This window comes from Salvelinus fontinalis, chromosome 21, assembly GCF_029448725.1.
Source record: "Salvelinus fontinalis isolate EN_2023a chromosome 21, ASM2944872v1, whole genome shotgun sequence".
NCBI lineage: Eukaryota > Metazoa > Chordata > Actinopteri > Salmoniformes > Salmonidae > Salvelinus > Salvelinus fontinalis.
The window spans coordinates 939651-955853 of record NC_074685.1 but is presented as its reverse complement, the minus strand read 5'-3'; the positions used below and the strand labels follow the sequence as shown (position 1 = coordinate 955853).

General features: G+C 44.1%; 1 protein-coding gene across 1 annotated transcript in view; it reads left to right on the top strand.

Annotated features, from left to right (window-relative positions):
- The window catches only part of LOC129819110 (transcription factor 4-like), a 242236-nt gene that overhangs the window by 131512 nt on the left and 94521 nt on the right, over positions 1 to 16203 (top strand). The window lies entirely within an intron of this gene.

The window sequence follows — 16203 nt, the reverse complement described above, 5'->3', positions numbered from 1 at the left end:
GTGTAATAGTGTTATAGTGTTATAGTGTAATAGTGTTATAGTGTAATAGTGTTATAGTGTAATAGTGTAATAGTGTAATAGTGTTATAGTGTAATAGTGTAATAGTGTTATAGTGTAATAGTGTTATAGTGTAATAGTGTTATAGTGTAATAGTGTTATAGTGTTATAGTGTAATAGTGTTATAGTGTAATAGTGTTATAGTGTAATAGTGTAATAGTGTAATAGTGTTATAGTGTAATAGTGTAATAGTGTTATAGTGTAATAGTGTTATAGTGTTATAGTGTAATAGTGTTATAGTGTAATAGTGTAATGTTATAGTGTAATAGTGTAGTAGTGTAATAGTGTTATAGTGTTATAGTGTTATAGTGTTATAGTTTAATAGTGTAATAGTGTAATAGTGTAATAGTGTAATAGTGTAGTAGTGTAATAGTGTAGTAGTGTAATAGTGTTATAGTGTTATAGTGTTATAGTGTAATAGTGTTATAGTGTAATAGTGTTATAGTGTAATAATGTTATAGTGTTATAGTGTTATAGTGTAATAGTGTTATAGTGTTATAGTGTTATAGTGTTATAGTGTAATAGTGTTATAGTGTAATAGTGTAATAGTGTTATAGTGTAATAGTGTTATAGTGTAATAGTGTTATAGTGTTATAGTGTTATAGTGTACCTGTGTTATAGTGTTATAGTGTTATAGTATAATAGTGTAATAGTGTTATAGTGTAATAGTGTAATAGTGTTATAGTGTAATAATGTTATAGTGTAATAGTGTAATAGTGTTATAGTGTTATAGTGTAATAGTGTTATAGTGTAATAGTGTTATGTTATAGTGTAATAGTGTAATAGTGTTATAGTGTAATAATGTTATAGTGTAATAGTATAATAGTGTAATAGTGTTATAGTGTAATAGTGTAATAGTGTTATAGTGTAATAATGTTATAGTGTAATAGTGTAATAGTGTTATAGTGTTATAGTGTAATAGTGTTATAGTGTAATAGTGTTATGTTATAGTGTAATAGTGTAATAGTGTTATAGTGTAATAGTGTAATAGTGATATAGTGTAATAGTTTTATAGTGTTATAGTGTTATAGTGTTATAGTGTTATGTTATAGTAATATAGTGTAATAGTGTTATAGTGATATAGTGTAATAGTGTTATAGTGATATAGTGTAATAATGTTATAGTGTAATAGTGATATAGTGTAATAGTGTTATAGTGTAATAGTGTAATAGTGTTATAGTGTTATAGTGTACTAGTGTTATAGTGTTATAGTGTAATAGTGTAATAGTGTTATAGTGTAATAGTGTTATAGTGTTATAGTGTTATAGTGTAATAGTGTAATAGTGTTATAGTGTAATAGTGTTATAGTGTTATAGTGTTATAGTGTTATAGTGTTATAGTGTTATAGTGTAATAGTGTAATAGTGTTATAGTGTTATAGTGTTATAGTGTAATAGTGTTATAGTGTTATAGTGTTATAGTGTTATAGTAATGTAGTGTTATAGTGTTATAGTGTTATAGTGTAATAGTGTTATAGTGTTATAGTGTTATAGTGTAATAGTGTTATAGTGTTATAGTGTTATAGTGTTATAGTGTTATGTTATAGTGTAATAGTGTAATAGTGTAATAGTGTAATAGTGTAATAGTGTTATAGTGTAATAGTGTTATAGTGTTATAGTGTAATAGTGTTATAGTGTAATAGTGTAATAGTGTAATAGTGTTATAGTAATGTAGTGTAATAGTGTAATAGTGATATAGTGTTATAGTGTAATAGTGTAATAGTGTAATAGTGTAATAGTGTTATAGTGTAATAGTGTAATAGTGTAATAGTGTTATAGTGTAATAGTGTTATAGTGTAATAGTGTAATAGTTTTATAGTGATATAGTGTTATAGTGTTATAGTGTAATAGTTCAGTTTATATACATTAAATGCACTATGCATTATGTGTGATGAATTCTGTAACAAAACAGAATAAAAGTCCCATGAGGGTAGTGACTGTTCATTACTGCTGATCACTTATTAACCAACATGTATTCACATTACTTAACTTTAATACAATATTTCAGTTTTTGTGTTTAGTACATTAGTTATATATATATAATATGTTACATTAGTTATATATATAATATATTACATTAGTTATATATATCTATATATAAAGTATATTACATTAGTTATATATATATATATATATGTAATATATTACATTAGTTATCATTAGTTATATTACATTAGTTATTAGTTATTAGTTATATTAGTTATTAGTTATCCAATTTGTAAGTCGCTCTGGAGAAGAGCGTCTGCTAAATGACTTAAATGTAATGTAAATGTAGTTATATATATATATATATATATATATATATATATATATATATATATATATATATATATATATATATATATATATATAATATATAACATCTGTTTTATTTGATAACTTTATGATTTAATTCCAAGTCATCATCTCATCTCTACAGAGCTGCTGTCTGACAAAATCACTATTTTAGTAGTTCTTCAATGTAAATAAGGCTTTTATGACTGCTGAATACCAACTATCAGTCACTTTTATCATGTATTTTCAGGTTAGAAATTCCTAGTGAAGCAACTACTCTCTATTCCTCTCATCACCCTTTCTGTCTCTTTTCTCCCTCTCTGGTCTACCGCACACAGACCCGGTTGAAGTAGGCGCGCAATGGATTATGGTCATTGCGGTTAATTACCATGTTTTCTGTGCTAGTCTATGTAGAATATTGGCCTTGTCGGGAACTACAACTGCCGACTGCATCGCACAGTTCGGGCTTAATCTGATTTATCACATCGACGTCACAGAAAGAAAACAACTAAATGGAATTAAAATCATTTGAACCAATGTCCGGTCAATTAAATGTTTAATAACCCAACATTTTTGGGTTAATCGCCCAGTACTAGAGTGTTATAAGTGTATTTGAACAGAGTCTTCTATAGGAGATTTGGTGGGACTTGATTTTGTTTTCTGAGCAACGATTTGAACCATCAAACCAGTGTATACTGTATTGTTTTTTTCGTCTAGAGATATAGATTATAATAGATTGCATTCATTCGAAAATAATCGGACATTTGCATTGATCCTTCACCGTCTGCTGTAAATACGTCTGTGTTAACACAAACACAGTGTCTCTTCGTCGTCTGCTGTAAATACCTCTGTATGTTCAGGAGACCTCTGTGTTAACACAAACACAGTGTCTCTTCAGCGGCTGTAATTGTGTTGGTGAACTATGTCCGTGCTGGCCTGTTCTGTTCCCCGCTGGAGACCCATTGGGCCAGTTTCTGCTCAGTGCATGTAGTGTGTGTGTGTGTGTGTGTGTGTGTGTGTGTGTGTGTGTGTGTGTGTGTGTGTGTGTGTGTGTGTGTGTGTGTGTGTGTGTGTGTGTGTGTGTGTGTGTGTGTGTGTGTGTGTGTGTGTGTGTGGTGTTGGCTGTGCTGCGGTGTGGAATATAAATAGGTCAGCTATTCCTCATCTCTTGTGCAGTGTGTCTTCCATCTCTTGTCCTGTGTGTCTTCCATCTCTTGTCCTGTGTGTCTTCCATCTCTTGTCCTGTGTGTCTTCCATCTCTTGTCCTGTGTGTCTTCCATCTCTTGTCTTCCATCTCTTGTCCTGTGTGTCTTCCATCTCTTGTCTTCCATCTCTTGTCCTGTGTGTCTTCCATCTCTTGTCCTGTGTGTCTTCCATCTCTTGTCCTGTGTGTCTTCCATCTCTTGTCCTGTGTGTCTTCCATCTCTTGTCCAGTGTGTCTTCCATCTCTTGTCCTGTGTGTCTTCCATCTCTTGTCCTGTGTGTCTTTCATCTCTTGTCCTGTGTGTCTTCCATCTCTTGTCCTGTGTGTCTTCTATCTCTTGTCCAGTGTGTCTTCCATCTCTTGTCCTGTGTGTCTTCCTTCTGTGTTGATCAGAAAGACCTGAATGGACTGGCTATGGTTCCCTCACCCAGCTCTAGGCCCTACACACCCCTCCATACACCAGCCCCGGCCTCACCCGCAGCCCTAGCTTTAGCCCCAGCCTTAACACCCTCCAGTCCATACACCCTCCAGTCCATACACCCTCCGGTCCATACACCCTCCAGTCCATACACCCTCCGGTCCATACACCCTCCAGTCCATACACCCTCCGGTCCATACACCCTCCAGTCCATACACCCTCCGGTCCATACACCCTCCGGTCCATACACCCTCCGGTCCATACACCCTCCGGTCCATACACCCTCCAGTCCATACACCCTCCAGTCCATACACCCTCCAATCCATACACCCTCCAGTCCATATACCCTCCAGTCCATATACCCTCCAATCCATACACCCTCCAGTCCATATACCCTCCAGTCCATATACCCTCCGGTCCATATACCCTCCAATCCATACACCCTCCAGTCCATATACCCTCCAGTCCATATACCCTCCAATCCATACACCCTCCAGTACATACACCCTCTAATCCATACACCCTCAAGTCCATACACCCTCCAGTCCATACACCCTCCAGTCCATACACCCTCCAGTACATACACCCTCTAATCCATACACCCTCAAGTCCATACACCCTCCGGTCCATACACCCTCCAATCCATACACCCTCCAGTTCATACACCCTCCAGTCTATACACCCTCCAGTTCATACACCCTCCAATCCATACACCCTCCGGTCCATACACCCTCCAGTTCATACACCCTCCAGTTCATACACCCTCCAGTCCATACACCCTCCAGTCTATACACCCTCCAGTTCATACACCCTCCAATCCATACACCCTCCAGTCTATACACCCTCCAGTTCATACACCCTCCGGTCCATGCACCCTCCGGTCCATACACCTTCCGGTCCATACACCCTCCGGTCCATACACCCTCCAGTCCATACACCCTCCAGTCCATACACCCTCCAGTCCATATACCCTCCAGTCCATACACCCTCCAGTCCATACACCCTCCAGTCCATATACCCTCCAGTCCATACACCCTCCAGTCCATATACCCCCCAGTCTATACACCCTCCAGTCCATATACCGTCCACTCCATACATATACCCTCCATATACCTCATGCCAAGTCAACAACCTTACCCCAGTCTGCCCCCCCCCCCCCCCCCCCCTCACCCACAGACAGAATCACTAATCTGTCGATCAATCCACTGGAGGCTGAGTGCTCAGATATATTTATACTGCTTTTCAAAGGGGCAAGAAATAAGTGGACCAACTTAGAAGGGGGAAAAAAAGTAATCAAGTCTTTGATCTAATACTGTTTTATTACTACAACCTGCGCCAAAAAACGTGGTACTGATTCCTGAGTCTGTAGTCTGGAGGAGAGATCCACATGTTCATCATTAGAGAGAGAGAGAGAGTGTGTGTGTGTGTGTGTGTGTGTGTGTGTGTGTGTGTGTGTGTGTGTGTGTGTGTGTGTGTGTGTGTGTGTGTGTGTGTGTGTGTGTGTGTGTGTGTGTGTGTGTGTGTGTGTGTGTGTGTGTGTGTGTGTGTGTGTGTCCTTCAGATGGAAGCAGGGTGCTGCTATGCTGCTAGACTGAACCAGGAAACCTGAATCTTAATACCAATTAACATCAGAAGGATCAGTCCGGTGTGGACCGGGGCTTTTCATCCCGATGGTTCTTCTGCTCTGTTACTGTACAGTCGGTCATGGAATATTACAGTATTTGTGTGATTCACTTATTTCTTCCCAAAACTATAACTTAGAAGGTGAATGTGCATGTAAACTGGAGAGAGTAGCCGTATGTCTGTCTCAGCCCAAAACCAGAGAGGGAAACCCGAGTGTATAGCCACTGGTGTGTTCTGTGTGAAGGGAAACGGGAGTGTATAGCTACTGGTGTGTTCTGTGTGAAGGGAAACGGGAGTGTATAGCTACTGGTGTGTTCTGTGTGAAGGGAATCGGGAGTGTATAGCCACTGGTGTGTTCTGTGTGAAGGGAAACGGGAGTGTATAGCTACTGGTGTGTTCTGTGTGAAGGGAATCGGGAGTGTATAGCTACTGGTGTGTTCTGTGTGAAGGGAATCGGGAGTGTATAGCCACTGGTGTGTTCTGTGTGAAGGGAAACGGGAGTGTATAGCTACTGTTGTGTTCTGTGTGAAGGGAAACGGGAGTGTATAGCTACTGGTGTGTTCTGTGTGAAGGGAAACGGGAGTGTATAGCTACTGGTGTGTTCTGTGTGAAGGGAAACGGGAGTGTATAGCTACTGGTGTGTTCTGTGTGAAGGGAAACGGGAGTGTATAGCTACTGGTGTGTTCTGTGTGAAGGGAAACGGGAGTGTATAGCTACTGGTGTGTTCTGTGTGAAGGGAAACGGGAGTGTATAGCTACTGGTGTGTTCTGTGTGAAGGGAAACGGGAGTGTATAGCCACTAGTGTGTTCTGTGTGAAGGGAAACGGGAGTGTATAGCTACTGGTGTGTTCTGTGTGAAGGGAATCGGGAGTGTATAGCTACTGGTGTGTTCTGTGTGAAGGGAATCGGGAGTGTATAGCTACTGGTGTGGTCTGTGTGAAGGGAAACGGGAGTGTATAGCTACTGGTGTGTTCTGTGTGAAGGGAAACGGGAGTGGTGTGATACGCTTGGTTTCCAGTCGATGGCTGCCGTTTCCCAGCTGCATGCCTTCCTGCTCTCACACACTGTTCTAACCCTGACAGCTGAACACACTGTTCCAACCCTGACAGCTGGACACACTGTTCCAACCCTGACAGCTGAACACACTGTTCTAACCCTGACAGCTGAACACACTGTTCTAACCCTGACAGCTGAACACACTGTTCCAACCCTGACAGCTGAACACACTGTTCTAACCCTGACAGCTGAACACACTGTTCTAACCCTGACAGCTGAACACACTGTTCTAACCCTGACAGCTGAACACACTGTTCCAACCCTGACAGCTGGACACACTGTTCCAACCCTGACAGCTGAACACACTGTTCTAACCCTGACAGCTGAACACACTGTTCTAACCCTGACAGCTGAACACACTGTTCTAACCCTGACGCCTGAACACACTGTTCTAACCCTGACAGCTGAACACACTGTTCTAACCCTGACAGCTGAACACACTGTTCTAACCCTGACAGCTGAACACACTGTTCTAACCCTGACAGCTGAACACACTGTTCTAACCCTGACGCCTGAACACACTGTTCTAACCCTGACAGCTGAACACACTGTTCTAACCCTGACAGCTGAACACACTGTTCTAACCCTGACGCCTGAACACACTGTTCTAACCCTGACAGCTGAACACACTGTTCTAACCCTGACAGCTGAACACACTGTTCTAACCCTGACAGCTGAACACACTGTTCTAACCCTGACAGCTGAACACACTGTTCCAACCCTGACAGCTGAACACACTGTTCTAACCCTGACAGCTGAACATACTGTTCTAACCCTGACAGCTGAACACACTGTTCTAACCCTGACAGCTGAACACACTGTTCTAACCCTGAAGCCTGAACACACTGTTCTAACCCTGAAGCCTGAACACACTGTTCTAACCCTGAAGCCTGAACACACTGTTCTAACCCTGACAGCTGAACACACTGTTCTAACCCTGACAGCTGAACACACTGTTCTAACCCTGAAGCCTGAACACACTTTTCTAACCCTGACAGCTGAACACGCTGTTCTAACCCTGACAGCTGAACACACTGTTCTAACCCTGACAGCTGAACACACTGTTCTAACCCTGACGCCTGAACACACTGTTCTAACCCTGACAGCTGAACACACTGTTCTAACCCTGACGGCTGAACACACTGTTCTAACCCTGAAGCCTGAACACATTGTTCTAACCCTGAAGCCTGAACACACTGTTCTAACCCTGACGCCTGAACACACTGTTCTAACCCTGACAGCTGAACACACTGTTCTAACCCTGACAGCTGAACACACTGTTCTAACCCTGAAGCCTGAACACATTGTTCTAACCTTGAAGCCTGAACACACTGTTCTAACCCTGACAGCTGAACACACTGTTCTAACCCTGACAGCTGAACACACTGTTCTAACCCTGACGCCTGAACACACTGTTCTAACCCTGACAGCTGAACACACTGTTCTAACCCTGACGGCTGAACACACTGTTCTAACCCTGAAGCCTGAACACATTGTTCTAACCCTGAAGCCTGAACACACTGTTCTAACCCTGACGCCTGAACACACTGTTCTAACCCTGACAGCTGAACACACTGTTCTAACCCTGACAGCTGAACACACTGTTCTAACCCTGAAGCCTGAACACATTGTTCTAACCCTGAAGCCTGAACACACTGTTCTAACCCTGACAGCTGAACACACTGTTCTAACCCTGACGGCTGAACACACTGTTCTAACCCTGACAGCTGAACACACTGTTCTAACCCTGACAGCTGAACACACTGTTCTAACCCTGACAGCTGAACACACTGTTCTAACCCTGACGCCTGAACACACTGTTCCAACCCTGACAGCTGAACACACTGTTCTAACCCTGACAGCTGAACACACTGTTCTAACCCTGACGCCTGAACACACTGTTCTAACCCTGACAGCTGAACACACTGTTCTAACCCTGACAGCTGAACACACTGTTCTAACCCTGACAGCTGAACACACTGTTCTAACCCTGACGCCTGAACACACTGTTCTAACCCTGACAGCTGAACACACTGTTCTAACCCTGACAGCTGAACACACTGTTCTAACCCTGACAGCTGAACACACTGTTCTAACCCTGACGCCTGAACACACTGTTCTAACCCTGACAGCTGAACACACTGTCGTGCTGAGGCGATACACGACCATGTATGATTCGCTGCTTGGTTGCCCATGTTGCAATTTTGTAACCATCACTGATGTTGATGTGGGATGGGTGTTGGCGCTGCTAAACAACAACAGTGACGGCCCGACGACGACGTCAACAACAACAACAACAACACAAAAGAGTGCTCTGGAGGTTTTCCAGTGGGAGGGGGAGGCTCTGGCATCTTTGCCCAGGGTAGGGGCCTCGTGACTGGCCTCGCACAGCCTCGTGGAACACATGGAGCAAGCCAAGCAGTGTGTGTATCCTCATGCTAGATGCTTGCAGTATGAGAAATGTTATTTTTTGAAACGTTGTACTTTATAGTGACTCTGGTCTCCACCCGACATCATACGGAACAGGTTCCTGTGACTGAGGCTCCCTATTACCCACAATGCACTTCTTTTGACCAGGGCCTTATGGGTGATTTGAGACACATTCTGTCTGTTTTGTATTGCCTCTCGCTCTCTCCCAAACCTTTTATCTTTTTATAAATCAGAGAGGAGAGGAATTAAGCTTGATTATATTTGTTTGTCCACGACCAGCCCCTTTATGAAGATATTGTCCTCTTGCTGTGTTTTCCGTCTTCCCCTCGTTCTCTAGATTCATATTCCAAAGGTCCCCGGAGGACCTGTGGATAAACCATTCCAGATTTGTCCCTATCGCTCCCTGTAATCCTTAAAAATGTATTTGGCACATTGTGTCCTCTGCTCCGCAGGCCCTTTGGTGTGGAAGTGGGGCGTTGGTGTTAGAGAGAGTGAGGTAGAAGCTGAGGTTAGTAAGTGAGAACGAGGCGTCAATTTGTGAGGTAGTGGGGGTTTTGTGAGGTAGTGGGGGTTTTGTGAGGTGGAATAGGTTTTGTGAGGTAGTGGGGGTTTAGTGGGGTGGAAGAGGTTTTGTGAGGTAGTGGGGGTTTTGTGAGGTAGTGGGGGTTTGTGAGGTAGTGGGGGTTTTGTGAGGTAGTGGGGGTTTTGTGAGGTGGAAGAGGTTTTGTGAGGTAGTGGGGGTTTTGTGAGGTGGAAGAGGTTTTGTGAGGTAGTGGGGGTTTGTGAGGTGGAAGAGGTTTTGTGAGAGGTAGGGGGTTTTGTGAGGCGGAAGAGGTTTTGTGAGAGGTAGGGGGTTTTGTGAGGTGGAAGAGGTTTTATGAGGTAGTGGGGTTTTGTGAGGTGGAAGAGGTTTTGTGAGAGGTAGGGGGTTTTGTGAGGTAGTGGAACATTGGTGTTTAGTCTGTGTGAGGTAGCAGACAAGGTTTTCTGGGAAATGTGTGTGAGGTAGCAGTCAAGGTTTTCTGGGAAATGTGTGTGAGGTAGCAGTCAAGGTATTCTGGGAAATGTGTGTGAGGTAGCAGACAAGGTTTTCTGGGAAATGGTGTGTGAGGTAGCCCAGTTGGTGCCCTGTGCTGAATACATAAGGTGATAACTGTCAGTAGCTCTTCCAGCTGACGCTCTTCCAGCCAATCACTGGGCTCTTCCCTACTGCATGGCTACGTCAACGACCCAGCCCAGAACAATACTCTTCCATATCAAACATAACATACACTGAAAACACAAAACAAACTGTCCACAATTATTCCAAACACATACTTACACAGTTTTTTTATTTTTTTTTAAACATTATTTTTTTTTAAATTTTTCGTAACACAAATCATAAGAATGGTTAGACATTACAGCCATTGTTGATCAGGTCACTTCCTGTTGTTCAAGGCCTGGTCTTGTCTTGTTTAAATCTGAGTGATAAACAGGGTCTGGATGGACAATGAGCTCATGGCTGTTCTGCTCTTTCCTGATGGTGCACATGTGGTGCACATATCATTACTCATCTATCACACACTGTTCAACATCCGGTCATCTTCCACATGCTGGACCAGAGATGACCAATCGGATCCTTTTGTTACTACCGTACAGCACACATACAGGGGGGTCTGAAATGATTGAGGGGGGGCGGGGGGGTAATCGTGAATACATTGTGAATAATGATGAGCGACAAAGTTAAAGACGTTTAAACCCCCAAGACACGCTAACCTCCCCTGTTACTGGTAATGGTGAGAGGTTAGCGTTTCTTGGCATTATGATCTTTGATCGTCTGTAACTTTCTCTCTCATCGTTATTCACGATTCATTCAAGGACTAATCCGTAACCATGGTATCATCCACATTAATGTAGAACATATTCTATCGTTATTTACAATAAAAGTGACTCCAAAAAAAAATGACACAATATATTATTATACCATTCGTTTCTATTGGACCAAAAAAATAATCTGAAACACGACCAAAATAAACAGTAAATGTATCCAACAGGTTTGTAGAGTCACAAGGTCGACGTAGTCATTGCGCACAAGGAATATGGGACCAAATACTACACTTTTCACTACTTGATTTATAAAAACCTTTAGGGGGGTGAATAATTTACCTTTTTTGAGAATTTTCCAATTTTTGAAGCGTATAATCTAGTTCAGTATTTTTAGTTATTTATTTGTATTTATTTATTCATTATTGCTGGTCTTCATCAAGGGGGTCAATCATTTCACTCACCGTGGAGATGTTTGGCAGTATTTTCTTTTCTGTGTGTTTTTTTATTAGATGTCATTGTCAGACGGATTTTATTTGAAAGATGATTTGAGTTTCCTCTGTGAATCTGAGTTGTCTACGGTCGGTAGTGTTTCTAACGTGGTGAAAAGGCTGCTTGGATAGCTACAGCTTCTTTTGACAAAGCAGCATTACGGGGACAAACACCACACACACACACACACACACACACACACATATACACACACACATACACAAACACACACACACACACGGTCCCGTGTGTGTGTGTGTGCGTGTTGTCTGTGCGTGCGTGTATGTGTGTGTTGTCTGTGCGTGCGTGTGTGTGTGTGTGTGTGCGTGTTGTCTGTGCGTGTGTGTATGTGTGTGTTGTCTGTGCGTGTGTGTATGTGTGTGTTGTCTGTGTGTGTGTGTGTGTGTGTGTGTGTGTGTGTGTGTGTGTGTGTGTGTGTGTGTGTGTGTGTGTGTGTGCGTGTGTGTGTGTGTTGTCTGTGTGTGTTGTCTGTGTGTGTTGTCTGTGTGTGTTGTCTGTGTGTGTGTGTGTGTGTGTGTGCGTGTGTGCGTGCGTGTGTGTGTGTGTGTGTGTGTGTGTGTGTGTGTGTGTGTGTGTGTGCGTGTGTGTGTGTGTGTGTGTGTGTGTGTGTGGTTATTGAGCCTCCTTCATTTTGAAAAGCAATGAGACTTCTTCTGATGTCCATTTTTCTCTGCTGTAACAGAGAGAGAGGACCTTATTAGCTGTCAGGGCCTGAAGATGGCTTCCCAGACTGTGCCTCACACACACACACACACACACACACACACACACACACACACACACACACACACACACACACACACACACACACACACACACACACACACACACACACACACACACACACACACACAGTTGTGCACACACACGTCCGTCCCCAAAGCTATTTCCTGTTTGCCCTGTGTGCTTGGAGGGCCATTATAAAGTACATTATATTCACTCTGAAAAAATGGTGCGGCCTGCACTGCATCCACACTCTCCTATTCTATCCCCTCCATTGGAATGAGGTGGAGGTCTCACCTCGGAGGGAGAGATTAAGGAATATGGCCGGATGGATTTCAAACATACCCCTTCCCAAAGAAATTGATTGGAACGCCGACCCCCCCCCCCCCCCCCCCCACGCCCCACATCCGGTGCCAAACAAATACAGAGTCTGTGTCCCAAATGACACCTTATATCCTATTGGCTCTGGTCAAAAGTAGTGCACTATAATAGGGAATAGGGTGCCATATGGGATAAAGCCAGATATTTCCTTACTGTCAGAATGATCTATATGGGGTCCGTATAAGATGGCGTTGACCGCCTCGTCTCCTTAACCAGAATAAATGTCGTATAATTATAGCTTTATTTTCTGTAGAGAATGTAAGTGGGAATTTTTTGAGAATCATTTATTTAATTTAGTATGAACATTTATGTTTCTTAGAGAATTATTATGTCATTTTTTGCGGTCATTCTTAAAATAAATGTGTTTTTTTTTTGGTGGGGGGGGTTGGGTTAGAGAGGGATTGATTTGTTATTTTTTATTTTTTTATTTTATTTTCTACTTTGACCATTGTGGTTTTTTATTTATTTATTAGTGTGAATCATTTTTCATCTGTAATGTTTGTCAGTGTGCTATAGTACACCTTCCTGTCTCGCTGCCTGGGTGTCTACAGCTTCTATAGTACACCTTCCTGTCTCACTGCCTGGGTGTCTACAGCTTCTATAGTACACCTTCCTGTCTCACTGCCGGGGTGTCTACAGCTTCTATAGTACACCTTCCTGTCTCACTGCCTGGGTGTCTACAGCTTCTATAGTACACCTTCCTGTCTCGCTGCCTGGGTGTCTACAGCTTCTATAGTACACCTTCCTGTCTCACTGCCTGGGTGTCTACAGCTTCTATAGTACACCTTCCTGTCTCGCTGCCTGGGTGTCTACAGCTTCTATAGTACACCTTCCTGTCTCGCTGCCTGGGTGTCTACAGCTTCTATAGTACACCTTCCTGTCTCACTGCCTGGGTGTCTACAGCTTCTATAGTACACCTTCCTGTCTCGCTACATGGGTGTCTCTGCATCTCTCTAAATGTGTATTGTATTTTATTTAACCTTTATTTATCCAGGCAAGTCAGTTAAGAACAGATTCTTATTTACAATGACGGCCTACCCCTGCCAAACCCAGACTAAGCTTCTGTCCTAGCTCGTCTTTCCCCTTCTCACAATCAAAACACACAATAGTCACAAAGAAATTCCTTCATTTGCTTTTGTTGTCAATTACAAGGGATTTCCAAAGAATACAGTAACAATAGCAGGCTTATATTGTGCTGCTCCATTCTGTTTGCTTCCTTTGGTTTAAACCATAGATCTGCATAAACAATAGAACTCTGTACGGAACTATTGTAATGATTTCAGATGCATTCCACAAGAGGGCACTGACACTTGTTGGGCACCTCTCTGTACTAGCCTGGCACTGCCCTAGAATCACCTCTCTGTACTAGCCTGGCACTGCAAGAATCACCTCTCTGTACTAGCCTGGCACTGCAAGAATCACCTCTCTGTACTAGCCTGGCACTGCAAGAATCACCTCTCTGTACTAGCCTGGCACTGTCCTGGAATCACCTCTCTGTACTAGCCTGGCACTGTCCTAGAATCACCTCTCTGTACTAGCCTGGCACTGCCCTAGAATCACCTCTCTGTACTAGCCTGGCACTGCCCTAGAATCACCTCTCTGTACTAGCCTGGCACTGCAAGAATCACCTCTCTGTACTAGCCTGGCACTGCCCTAGAATCACCTCTCTGTACTAGCCTGGCACTGCAAGAATCACCTCTCTGTACTAGCCTGGCACTGCCCTAGAATCACCTCTCTGTACTAGCCTGGCACTGCCCTAGAATCACCTCTCTGTACTAACCTGGCACTGTCCTAGAATCACCTCTCTGTACTAGCCTGGCACTGCCCTAAAATCACCTCTCTGTACTAGCCTGGCACTGCCCTAGAATCACCTCTCTGTACTAGCCTGGCACTGTCCTGGAATCACCTCTCTGTACTAACCTGGCACTGTCCTAGAATCACCTCTCTGTACTAGCCTGGCACTGCCCTAGAATCACCTCTCTGTACTAGCCTGGCACTGCAAGAATCACATCTCTGTACTAGCCTGGCACTTTCCTAGAATCACCTCTCTGTACTAGCCTGGCACTGCCCTAGAATCACCTCTCTGTAATAGCCTGGCACTGTCCTGGAATCACCTCTCTGTACTAGCCTGGCACTGTCCTGGAATCACCTCTCTGTACTAGCCTGGCACTGCCCTAGAATCACCTCTCTGTACTAGCCTGGCACTGCAAGAATCACATCTCTGTACTAGCCTGGCACTGTCCTAGAATCACCTCTCTGTACTAGCCTGGCACTGCCCTAGAATCACCTCTCTGTACTAGCCTGGCACTGCCCTAGAATCACCTCTCTGTACTAGCCTGGCACTGCCCTAGAATCACCTCTCTGTACTAGCCTGGCACTGCCCTAGAATCACATCTCTGTACTAGCCTGGCACTGCAAGAATCACCTCTCTGTACTAGCCTGGCACTGCCCTAGAATCACCTCTCTGTACTAGCCTGGCACTGCCCTAGAATCACCTCTCTGTACTAGCCTGGCACTGCCCTAGAATCACCTCTCTGTACTAGCCTGGCACTGCCCTAGAATCACCTCTCTGTACTAGCCTGGCACTGCCCTAGAATCACCTCTCTGTACTAGCCTGGCACTGTCCTGGAATCACCTCTCTGTACTAGCCTGGCACTGCCCTAGAATCACCTCTCTGTACTAGCCTGGCACTGCCCTAGAATCACCTCTCTGTACTAGCCTGGCACTGCCCTAGAATCACCTCTCTGTACTAGCCTGGCACTGTCCTGGAATCACCTCTCTGTACTAGCCTGGCACTGCCCTAGAATCACCTCTCTGTACTAGCCTGGCACTGCAAGAATCACATCTCTGTACTAGCCTGGCACTGTCCTAGAATCACCTCTCTGTACTAGCCTGGCACTGCCCTAGAATCACCTCTCTGTACTAGCCTGGCACTGCCCTAGAATCACCTCTCTGTACTAGCCTGGCACTGCCCTAGAATCACCTCTCTGTACTAGCCTGGCACTGTCCTAGAATCACCTCTCTGTACTAGCCTGGCACTGCCCTAGAATCACATCTCTGTACTAGCCTGGCACTGTCCTAGAATCACCTCTCTGTACTAGCCTGGCACTGCCCTAGAATCACATCTCTGTACTAGCCTGGCACTGCAAGAATCACCTCTCTGTACTAGCCTGGCACTGCCCTAGAATCACCTCTCTGTACTAGCCTGGCACTGTCCTGGAATCACCTCTCTGTACTAGCCTGGCACTGCCCTAGAATCACATCTCTGTACTAGCCTGGCACTGCAAGAATCACCTCTCTGTACTAGCCTGGCACTGCCCTAGAATCACCTCTCTGTACTAGCCTGGCACTGTCCTGGAATCACCTCTCTGTACTAGCCTGGCACTGCCCTAGAATCACCTCTCTGTACTAGCCTGGCACTGCAAGAATCACCTCTCTGTACTAGCCTGGCACTGCAAGAATCACATCTCTGTACTAGCCTGGCACTGCAAGAATCACCTCTCTGTACTAGCCTGGCACTGCCCTGGAATCACTAATTCTAACTGCCCCCTCCTCTTCCCCCTGCCTCACCCACCTGCCCCACCCCTCCTCTTCCCCCTTTCCTCACCCACCTGCCCCACCCCTCCTCTTCCCCCTTTCCTCACCCACCTGCCCCACCCCTCCTCTTCCCCCTTTCCTCACTCACCTGCCCCACCCCTCCTCTTCCCCCTTTCCTCACCCACCT